The 12,507-nt window shown below is 40.8% G+C and overlaps 1 protein-coding gene across 2 annotated transcripts in view; it reads right to left on the reverse strand.

Moving 5' to 3' along the window:
- Positions 1 to 12,507, reverse strand: part of add3a (adducin 3 (gamma) a) — a 93,167-nt gene that overhangs the window by 78,460 nt on the left and 2,200 nt on the right. Inside the window, exon 1 of one of the 2 annotated variants that reach the window (XM_047579471.1) lies at positions 7,290 to 7,325. The exons of the other annotated variant lie outside the window; for it this stretch is intronic. The gene's annotated coding sequence lies outside the window, so the exon portion shown is untranslated. Of the gene's footprint in view, positions 1 to 7,289; positions 7,326 to 12,507 lie in introns of those variants that run through there. 2 annotated transcript variants of the gene reach the window in all.

Consider the following 12,507-nt stretch of genomic DNA (forward strand, 5'->3'; position numbering starts at 1 on the left):
TACACCAAGCGGCAGGAGGCCTGAGGGACTCGGTCTGCCCCTGATAGCCATCTATGTCATCTGCACAAACACCAACTGTATCAACACCAGGGAGCACAGCTCACAGTAGGGGAATGTGTTGTTGCTGCGCCTGAATTCCATTATAATGATAATTGGGAATTTTGGGATTGGTCCAAAATAACACATCAAAAATATTACGAAACCATGCCTAAAAGTGTTTTGGAACAATGTACTGAGAGAACAATCTCAACAACATTATGCTTTTTCTGGACAAGCTGCTGCCCGTGACAGTAACAGGGAGTTGTGTAATATTGTTTAAATAAAGGGGTAATGATACATGTAATTAGACAAATAGTCAGCACATTTATAGTGTTCAAAGCCATAGTTTGGTAACAAATGAAACAGAAATCTGGAGAGTTCAAAGCCTGGGTGCTTTCTAACTTTCACTTCCAATTGATGTGAGTATGAATGTCGCATTGTCAGTTTCAGAATAATAAGGGTATTATGAAAAGTTCATGCAGTCTGAATTATGTAACTGTGGGCACCACTACAGGAAGTGTCGCCTACTTCTGGAAGATGTGTGCAAATTTGTTCGAGGCGCTGTAGAACACCTGAAATGTGAAAAGCCCCAGACAGCAGAGCTGGAAACACACGCCTGTTCAAGCTGGCTGGATGACCGGGAATTGAAACCACTTGCTGAATGTGCCAGAAATGTTTTTTGTGTTAAGGAGGCGAATAAATTAGTTTTCCTTTATTTTTCAGGTGTGAAACGACAACGTGAAGTGTGAGAAGGTCGTTGACAGAGAGTCTGTATCCTTCAGTTGCTCAGATCAGTCCAGCCATATGAGAAGCTTCAGGAAACCAGCAGAGCTCATCGACTCAGGGATCTGATAGAGAAACCCAGGGCTGAGTCTCGGACTGTCACTGCAAAGGTACGCTACAGATTCTCATAAATTGTATTTCTTTGCAACCACACTGTTAAGTCTCTTGTGACCGAATACTGTATATTAACCATATACCCAAGTCACTAGACCCCCTTGGCATCAGCAGTCTTCTTAGCTGACCAGGAGATCTCCTTTAACTTCAGTTGACCAGTCTGGAATTCAATTGGTTAACTACTGATTAGTTATTGTTATATGTTCCTTTTGTTTACTTCCATTGCTGATGTATGTATGTATGTATGTATGTATGTATGTATGTATGTATGTATGTATGTATGTATGTATGTAGATAGGTATCTATGCATGTATGTATGTATATACGTATGTAGGTAGGTTGATCTCAAGCAGTAAAAGACGGAAACAGCACCTGACATGCAAATAATTTTTCCTTTGGGCAAGATGCAGAGCAACAAAGAAAACCAGCACGGTTATATAACAACCTTTAACTGCTGGCTACTGTGGTGGCCTTAGTGATTTGGTGGATGTGACTGAGCAGCCACACAGCATGGACCCCTTTGGCCTCATTACATAAAATTCCAGTCAAATTCAAAGTGCTTGTTCTTAACTAATTGTTGCATGAGCCTTATTATGGGAGGTAAGGTCACTTGAAATGGACAGAGAACGCCTTCTGGCCTCCGACGTACTTGTACTTGCAATGTGGACACAACTTTGTAAAAGCCTTGCTAAAAGATGAGAGTCCACTTTGTTTGGCGTTTTCTTAGTTTTGCTACAGTTACACAACCATCCCAGGATCTCATTAGTCTGATTCTTTCAGACGGGTTTGGAGAGATGCTGTGAAAGCTGCAATGTCCAGCCTATTCAGCCCTGTCATTCTCTGAGGCTTCTAAACTTGGTTCATTTAGACAGATGAAGGGAAGGACAGGTGATCTCGTCACTGATCTGCCTTCAATGTGACTTTGAGAAGATGAGCGAGAGAGATGAGAATACCACCAGAGGTCAGGACCCATGAGGACACGCAAGAAGCCAACAATAGTCAAGCAGAGGTCAAATTCTAAAAGGCAAAAAGACACTTAGCTGAACCTAAAGCAAACTAAGGCGTGTGTTGCAGTTTGTTTAACTCCACTGTTAGTCTCCGAGCAGATGGTGGATAAGACAGTCTGTCAGGATGCTCACTGAGCAGGAAACGACAGCAGATGACACTTCTCGAAATTTTACTCGGGGGGTAAAAATCAGCCTACTTACTGAAATAATCCCATGTGGCCAGGACAGTGGACAGCTATGATAGGCTAATAAAGCTGTGTACACATGATACCAAGTCATTTTTTTTTTAAATAAATTAGTCAAAATTAGACTTGATAACAGTGTGTCTGTGTAGTCTATTAATAATCAGAGATTTGTTGGTTAAGTCTGGCCGGCCAGCTGGCAGATGCAGAAATTCTTTCTGAAATGGTGTAAACCCCTAATTTGACTACTGTTGATAAAGTCAACAGTAGTCAAATTAGGGGTTTGCACGTGACAATCACATGCGTGTAAGCACGTGTGATTTCATATCCACACATTTGAATAAATTAACCATTGCCACACGGGACTGATGACTAAATTGTTAATGAAATAAACAGTCAAAATATATTCAAAACAAACCAAATACAGATTAAAATATATTTCCAATTTTGGGATTGCAGTCGATTTCAAATCCATTATTCATTATATACTGGGTTACTACACACTTAACATGACCACCTTCCTAATATTGTGTAGGTCTTCCTTGTGCCTCCGAAACAGTTATGACTCATCAGAGAATGGACATGGGCCTTCTGAGGGTGTCCTGTGGTGTCTGGAAACAGAATGATGTTGGTGGGGTCCTTTTGGTCCTATGGGTTGAGGGGAGGGGCCTCTGTAGATCATCACACAGACACTTGATCAGTTTATGATGTAGTTAATTTGGAGGTCAGGTCAACACCGTGTGCGGTTCTTCATGTTTTTTGAGTTGTTTCTAAACCGTTAGTGTGTGTGTCAGGCTGCATCCTGCTGGGGATGGCTGCTGCCATCAAGTGTCATTGCTCTGGGGTGGGGGTGTAAAATTAAACAGTGTCATGCAGCTCAACATGCCATTTTATGAGAAGGAGCCCAACACATAAACACACACAAGCTCATGTAAAGCACAGCGGTTCCTTTTTCCACTATATAACGGTTGGGCACATTCACACTGTCTTGGAGGGTTGGGTTTATATTATAGATGGAAAATTTTAGTAACATACTCACATAAGGTACATGCGTGAGTGCAAATACAATAACTAGAGTCAGACCTATATGAGACCTAGAGTTTCATACGCTCTTTAATTTCAAACATTAAAAATCTCTCAGGAGACTGGTAACATTGAGCCTTTTACTTTACGACAGTTTGTTTTAAGATCAACATCGCAATATGAATTCCACTACGGGTAGTAACACAGCACTGTACCGCAAAGGTCACTGATTTAAGCCCTGAAACAGCTTCTGATAAACCTTCTCCATCAAAGTAATACTGGAAAATAGAAATTGTTAAATAGGAAACATTCATCACTGAACCCACAGAACACATCCCATCTTTTCAAGACGGATTAGATGGTCTATTGTTCTTGAGAAGTGACACAGTCATCTGCTCTTGTTTCTCTCAGGTGGATCTGGGTTTGGTCATGGAAGTCGGCCACTCTCTAAAAAGCCTCTCTGAACACCTCGGGCCACCCCCCTGAGTGGCAAAAACATGGTGAAATGTATCAGTAAATACAGCAAGACCGGGAAAATGTGGATTATCAGATCAAATTAAGGACTGTTGGACTCCATAATGAAGTATATGAACTAGTATGGATTTGGAAAAGTGGATTAGCCTCAGTTTCAGTTAGTTTTAGGTCATTTCAGTTATGATAAATGTTGCTAAATAAAAGATGCTAACACTAAAAGCTTTACTGAGAAGTAGCGTTACAATACTGTAGCGTCTGACCGGACATTAAAAGGACGATGAGGAGTGATCACAAATATTCTAAAGTCTATTGTTTTATTTTTATTTATTGTTGGAACTGAAATAGCTACTGTTGGCCTTAACTACGCCAAAACAACCTCTGGACAAACTTATCTGACATCCCTCCATAACGTAACTTAAGAGGTAGTTCGAGATATCTGTAAAAATATATCTCTGACTGCTTTTCACATGTTGGTACAGTCAATCGCACAACAGCTGTTCACCTTTAATTAATTTTAAAATTAAGATGTTATTAAAGCCTGTGCCTAATCTCCATGCTCAACTGTCACTTTTTGCCACTCAGTGGCTGTAACCACGGAGACTACACTTGCTGTGGCGTCACGTGCATACCCTCTATCGAATATTCACAGAAGATCTACTGAGTCTAGGATGCCATTGATTTGCATGTGAAAAACACCTTTACACACACATGCAGTACAGGCCACAGTTTGTCATCTTTTCCCCTCATTGTCACCTCCCAGAGGCCACCAAACAGATTTTTCCGGGAAAGTCATGTTTAGGCTCATACTGATGACATCATCTCCAGGACACAACACTACAGTCCCTTTGACAATACGATGGATGACATCATTCGTTGAAAACCATTGTGCTTGAAACACCATACTGTGTTACCAGTCCACAAAAGGCACAGAGACATAGTTTGTGGGATATCACATGGCCTTGTTGTGTTTGTCTAACATCTCACCCATAGCGTATCAGTGACCGTCCTGAAAGGACAGAACAAAAGACGGCTCCTATCCAGTGATTTCCTCTGCTGAGGTAAAGGAAGTACAGCCTTCCCTTGCTCCCCATCCTGCGACTAGAGTCCCAGATATGTGACACCACACACGTCTGACTGTGTATCTCTCCTTGACTCCTACCAGATACATCCTCAGTGGAAACTGTGTGTATGTGCACGTGTAGAGGCGTCCATCCATCAGGAGGGGACACAGACAAGTCAGAAAGTGAGTATATTTGTCATGTGATCTTTTCGATTACGATCTTAAAGGATAAAAAGACCAGGAGCCAGGGCTGGGCGGTTCACTGGTTCATACTGAACAGTGGTATTTTTTTTTCTCGTTATGATATGAATGTTTAATATAGCAGCATACCGGTGTATCTGATTACACAGAGTCCCCCATTTCTGGGGACAGTCCCCATTTTAGATGAACCGTGCCACGGCTAAAGCTGTCCCCGAAAATGTCCCTAATTTTATTTTTTTTATGAAAAAGAAAAACAAAGTTGTGCACAGACTACATTTATTCCAGTAGCCCTACCAGGAGCTTACTGTACAGGCATCCAATCAAAAATAAAATTCTGCAAATTGTAAAGTGGCTTAGTTTTCGGACTTTGGCCCATTTTACAGTAATGGGCAATATTGCTATAACGTTATAATATTCTGGTTTTGAATGGCATGAGTAAAAGTTTAAATTGATTATCCACAGCTGTGAAATCAACTTAGTAAGAAAGGCATCTTCTGATCATCCTTCAGGACAATCATTTCAGATCAAACCTATTATTTCTTCACATGTCAATAGCGTGCTGTCTTCTTAAATTGTCTCCTTTTTGAAAGGTAAAAATGTTGTGTTTTTGATCGTGATTAGTTGAGTTCATGGTGACTTAAAATTTAATATTACAGCGACAAAATTCCAACATTTATTTTTTTTTATATCTGCACATCTACGTGGTTCTCCTAATAGAAAAATTACAAATTCAAGGTAGTTTTTCATGCAGTACTTAATCATTTTAGGGTGGATCTTTCTTTAAACATCCGCTGTGTTGCCATCTGAATACACAGGATGTAATGCAACATTGCTCCTTGAGTAACTGAAACTGGTCACACAGAGGGAACGCTGGGTGTGTCAGGGTGCAAGCTCCCATCTAATGATCAGCCTGTTTATTACTGCTCTGCCTGGGCAGGTTCCCCTCAGTAATGACTGACATACTAATATGAGAACAGAGATGAAGAGGATGAGTGATGGCTAGTGGGAGCTGTTGAGGCTTGGCGCACCACCTATCCAGCAACATGACAAACAGACGTTTTGAAGACTTTTGACAGCTCAAGTCTCAAAGAGGTTTCAATTTTACAATTAATTCAAAGTGCAGAATTAGGGCTTAATGCTTAAAACTACTTTCATACAGATGAACAAAGGCCAAACAAATCATTTGCACTGTACACAAAAATGAGCAGTGATATAAAGTAAATCCAAAAGGGTTTCAATGTGGTAGCACATCTAATGTTGACACTCCTGTTACACAAAAACACGTCAACAATGACATGCATCTGCCCTTCAGCAGAGGAGAAGCACAGCAACAACAGCACTGTGTAAAGACACACTGTTCCTGTACAGTAGGGTGATTCTTCTTGCAGAAACATTGACCTGAATACACAGAGGCCTAGGGGAAGTCACAGCTTTAGGTATCATGTCCATGGACAAAAGACACAGGATGAAGTATTATAGTGTATGTTTAGTGGCTCCCTGAATGAGAGAAACGATGATAATGATCCAGGGAGTTGCTGAACTGAAGGGAGTCTCCTAAAGCGATCTGTCTGTATAAATGAATGTCAGATAGAGTACAAGGCCTTGTCCTTGTAGTTTTCAATTCCTTCAAATCATGTCAGGATCCATTCACCTGATCCCACATACCAAAGCTAATCTTTGCTCATGCTCAGTCAGTTAGTTCTTTCCTAATAATCTGACCTACACATACTGGGATCAAAGCCTCCAGGTGTTTGCATGAATCGTCAATACGCCCCTGTTCGACCACATTGTCGTGGTCCGACAATCACTGGTGTTACATTCATAATAAAAGCTCTCCATCAATAGCTTTGGAAATGTTAAAACAATCAACAGCAGGAAGGACTAACCGCCTGTGAAAACACCCCCATTTATCACAACTTGACAGAGGCAAATTTATTGATCATTTACTGAACATTTAATGTGATACGGCTCTAAACTAACTGAGACCTTTTGAAAACATTGTCAGTGATATAACTAGAGACATAGCTCACAGTCCACCAACACTATCAAACAGACAAACAGACTATGACTGAGCCCTGACACACAAGTGATCTCTGAGAAGCAGAGGCACAGTAATGAAAATCAGAGCGGCTCTGATTATGCGGCATGTAAATGTCAGCATAGTTTTGTAAGACGACATTCAGATTCATGTCACATCTTGTCACACCCTGCTGCACCACACATCCAAATAAGGCTCACTGAACTGATTAAAAAGCGTGACTCAGGACAACAAACGACTGCCAGAACACAACACTGAGGCCACGCTCAACAGCACTGACGCAGCATTTCAGCTGAACAGCAGCAAGGATGAGAAACAAGCTGACCCAGTTAGAGGCAAGGGGCAAGACCACGCAGGAGAGTACATACCCACACCAACACCAGGGCTCAGCGGCTACCTCAGCTCAGCGTTGGCAACTGTGATTTGTGACACTGGGTGTGTGATGTGACAATACCACATTGTGTGTGTGTGTGTGTGTGTGTGTGTGTGTGTGTGTGTGTGTGTGTGTGTGTGCGTGTGTGTGTGTGTGTGTGTGTACAAGCAGGAACCGAGGCATGGGTGTGCCTGCCAGATGATGTGGTAAATGTAGATATTTGGTCACAAGTGCAATAAAGTGTGTTTCCTGGACACACAAAGGTCAACAGTTCATACTTGAACATAAACATGAATAGAAAAAAAAAATAGAAAAGAAATGTAGGTCATAAGCAAACTTCTCTCTGTATTATAGAACCAGACAAGATGTGAACATCTTAATGACCAATGATATCCACCCAAAGGACCAGCAGCATGCAATCAGCACGTCATATCAAAATGAGGCTGCATGAAGTGGCAATAGATGTGACATTTGCTGTTTTTTTTTTATTTGTTTTTTTTTTTTATATAGACTGAATATGAATATGGACAACATGCCCCCACTTACTTGCACTGGCCAAACTGCCACTATTCTCTCAGGGATACAGGTGGCGCCATCTTGCGAGTTATCAATGACCCGCCCACATTTCCGCCAGACAAACGCGTTTTTGTTTAATTAATAATGCACTGTGCTCTACCTCCACCTGATACAATGAAATGAATGAAACCTATCAAAAAAAACACATGCATCAACACTGTATTAACTACCTAAAATGACAGAAACCATCCTTGAAAAAAAATATTTGTTGTTTATTTTAGTTTTTTAGTGTGGCCCAAGTCCCACCCACTAATGTAGAGGAGGCTTATGGCCTATACTGCAGCCCGCCACCAGGGGGAGCTCTACTTGCTTTGGCTTCACTTTAGAGGAGCTGTTCCATCATTATACAGTCTATGGTTATTACCCCCCTCAAATATAACATTCAAACAACCAATAAAAGTGCCCACACTGAAATACAGGGGTCCAAATTGATAACCAGTCACCCTATGTTGCATATCTTTGACTGAAATGATGGACAAACAAAAGAAACTCTCTGAGCATAATGTCACTCAGAGCAGGATTTATGGCTGAACTGAGAGTCTCTCACGTGTGTGAATATACAGAAGAGTTATGTTGCTCAGTGGTACTTGCCAGAAAATAAAATAAAACAAAAGAGAAGAGAAGAGAAGAGAAGAGAAGAGAAGAGAAGAGAAGAGAAGAGAAGAGAAGAGAAGAGAAGAGAAGAGAAGAGAAGAGAAGAGAAGAGAAGAGAAGAGAAGAGAAGAGAAGAGAAGAGAAGAGAAGAGTGTTTTGGGTATCGTGTGCACACGGTTGATTTCAGATTGCCATCACACTCAGAAATAGCAACAGTGCATCTCTTCCAGATCCCCACACGGCGAGGGGATCAACACCCATAACTAAGGCATTCATAGAAGCTACTCACATGTCTGGCCACACACAAACACACACATATTTGTCTATAAATGAAGCCCACATGAACACACAGAGTCTAATGAGCCTAATGGCTCATAACTCTGCTGCGCATGCTTGTATTTTCCTTTTGCCAGTAAATATGGGAAATGACAGTCTGTTAATTGAATAGATGTGGTGACCTGGAAGATTTCTCATCTCCCTATTAATGAAGACTCATGGGGCACATCGCATGTAATGGGGACGTGCCCGTGCCCCCCCCTCCTTTGTAGCTACAAACTCAATCTCATCACTGAGAGGAGAGAGTCAGTACTGCTCTCTTCTTACAGTCACTGATGACTGAAAAGTTACTCAAGACTTTCATAGATTTAAACCACAACAACAAAATGAATAGATTGTTTTAGTTATATAAGAACAAGATGTTTAAAAAAAATCACTGGAGCTTCATTGTTGATATTCAAATAATGTTAGCAAAACTATGAATGTGTAGCTCAGATATGATGATTTACAGTCTCTTCAAACACTCCAGATGATTAAACGCATAACTGTCTGGTGTGGTGGACAGCTCTGAGTGATTTGAAATACTCTGACCCTCAGAGAGACACTTTAATAAGGTGACACCCGAGGGGAATCAAAAGAGCTGCTGTCTGCCTCAAAAGCTCATTCGCTTCAAAACTTGGCACTTCTCCTCCTCCCACGGTCAGAAGCTGACCCCATTGCCATGGTAGCTTTCTAATATCTATACAAATGCCTCCTAGCTTCTGATATTCATATTAGAGAGGCCTATACAATATATTATATTATATTTTTATATATACATATATATATATATATAAACACACACACAGTCACATGCAAGTGCACCCTCGTGGCATGTGGACGCACATGTGAATGTTCAAACTTCCCCAAGCTGGACAGAAGCCAGCTGTGCTCCACGTTGGGTCGGATGCTTTCAGTAATCCATCCACCCACAAGTGCATAATAAGGTTATTCTAACCCCACCCCGCTGGGACCACTGGTTCTGGCAACCAAACAACTGTGGAATCTAAACACTCAGCCCACATATGCATCACATCAAACAGCACTCTGACTGTGGATGCACAATAGCTCAAAAGATTTCTTGATCCAGACCAAAAAACTAAACACTGAAGTGAAGCGTCAGTAAAATTCTAAGTAAAAATAAATAAATCTCAATTTGGCACTTTTTTCCTGGCCTTTACTTTGTCCGATAAATAGTTGTTGTGGAGTGAAAACCAGGGCATTTTACAGACGTTATCCTTTGATGGATTGTGAGCGCAGGAATCCAGGACGAAAGAAGATATTGTAATTAACCACATTACTCAATCCACGTTTTATTAACCTCCACTGCTGGAGTATAAACTGCTCCATTAAAGAACAATGTTTTTCCCATTAGCCCGCAGCATCAGAAAGTTTTGTAGTTCAAATAATAAAAGCTGACAGTATTTTAGGTTATTGGTGGTACTTCCCTGTTAAACTCCAACAAGCCACAACAACCGCTGAATCAAGTTCAATCTAAAGAACTGTATTGGAAGCATGTGTAATAACACGATGAATAAAATATTACTCCTGATACATTTGCCATCTGGTTCCATTGGGTGTAACAGTCACATACACACAAGCTTAGTGTTTTTTTTTTGTTGTTGTTGTCGTTGTTTTTTAATTTTGTCTAACTCTGCACGTCTCTAGCCCATCTGACCAAACCCAGAACTTCTCGCTGAAACATACCAAATGAATGACAGATGAGGTCAAAACCAAGAGAGAGACAAGAAAATCCAAGATAATAAAATGAACCCTGCTTGTGCGCAAACACACACGTCCCCTAACAAAGGAAAAACACTGGAGTCCAAGACTCAATCAGTTTGCAGTGTGCAGTGGGAGAGTGGAGCCACATGTTTTTGATAAGTCCTCCAGCAGAGCAGGGGTGAGGTAATGATGAAGTCATCTCTGTCCTCTGGACAGGTTCAAACTCAATGGGCTGTGCGTATTTTAAATAGCTTTAAGCTCACCAGCACATATGTATATCTGAGCAACTCTACGCAGTGAAATGACAGCTGAAAAATATCTAGCAGAAAATAACTAAAGGGAATAGCAACATGTGTGGCACCTCATCTTCTACAGCACAACAATGACTGTTCTTTCTCGCCCACAAAGCTAAATCCATCAATTATAACTCCTTCCTTGTTTTTCTGCTCCTCTTTCCACAAACTAATCTCAAGCAGTCAAGTCTTACAATGGACACGCCTCATTAACAGTGTCCACACACTGCACCCACTCAACCAGTCACTGCCACTCTGTTATTAAAGTCACTTTATCTACGAGGCTGTCAGTCTATTTTCACTCCAGGGTGGATGCGGTACTTCTTCAGATTAGCCCAGCTCAGCTGAGTAATTCTAAAATCATTCATCAGAGGACAGAAAATCAAGCAGACAGAACAGCTCAGACAGAGATACGGTGAAACAAAGACCACCCTCTACTAAGCTCAAACACCGAGCTTTATCTAAACGGAGAGTTGGCAGAAACTGATAGGTCAACACTACGAGAACAATAAAGATACAGCCCGCAAATAGTGTGTAGTTGTGATTAGCTGGTGCTGAGACTAATAGCATCCAAAACGGCAAAAAAAAAAAAAAAGTTGATATTAATATGTTCTATATTCATATTTCTGAATTGGATCTATGTAGCGCCTTAGCTCTAGTACACTACACCATTTATTCTTATGGGATTCTTATTTCAGAATCTGAGAATGTTGTGTAGGAGGCAGAAGTTGTATGAGTTGTCGGTCCTCGTCCAATTCAGGACCAATCCCAGCTGTTGTGCTCTGCATCACTGTGACGTTTTGTTTCAAATGTGTCACTGATCTTCTGGTGTACACATTTGTTTTCCAGTTTGGAAACCATGTGGCTGAAAAATCTGACATGTTGGAGAAACACAAATCAGAGAGATTTTGCCCATCACTTCTCATCAGAAGATGTTGGCCAAGATTTGTAGGTTGTGTGATAAGCTTATAAACTCAGAGCAACTACCCTACACGACAAATAAGTATTCAGTCCAATGTCAGTCATTTATAGAGACATTTTAAAAAGTCAGTATTAGAATAAGATGAATATATATATGCCACAGTGTTGTCATTAGTCTGAAATTGCATTACAGCAACTGGAATATAACACTTAAAAGGTTATCAAATCCATTTTTATTTGAGTATAGCTAATATCCCTCTTCTTCACTCAACTAATAGTAACTAGAATGAGAAACCTCACCACCTCACATTCCGAGAATCTTGAGCAACTGCAATATTCATGAGGAACAAAAACACAAGAGAGAACATGCAGAGTAGGAGTAAAAATAAAGTATGAGCATGTTTGCATTTTCTATCTATTCCGTCATTGGCTCTGGGTTAAATATGTTACTTCAAAAAAAAAAAAAAAAAGTCCCTGGAGGGTCCTGACTTTGGGCCCCTTCCATCCAAGTTAATAAGAGAATGAGGGGAATATCGTTTTAGATTTCAGGACCATATGGAGAACATTCACAGTTTTTCAGAGAACTCAGCGGAACAAAATAAAAGAAGGAAAAGAAGAAAGAGAAGAGAGAGCTGGAGAGTGTCAGAGTACAGGCCTTTTGGAGACAATTATCGTATTTGTCTGGGCCCTTCGTAGGTTCAGAAGGCCGAGCTTTGGTGTGGAAATGGATACCCTCGGAGAGCCATTACAGGTTGAGAAATATCTAAAAGCCAGAGGTGATGAGGAGGC

This window comes from Mugil cephalus, chromosome 2 (genome assembly GCF_022458985.1).
Source record: "Mugil cephalus isolate CIBA_MC_2020 chromosome 2, CIBA_Mcephalus_1.1, whole genome shotgun sequence".
Classification (NCBI taxonomy): domain Eukaryota; kingdom Metazoa; phylum Chordata; class Actinopteri; order Mugiliformes; family Mugilidae; genus Mugil; species Mugil cephalus.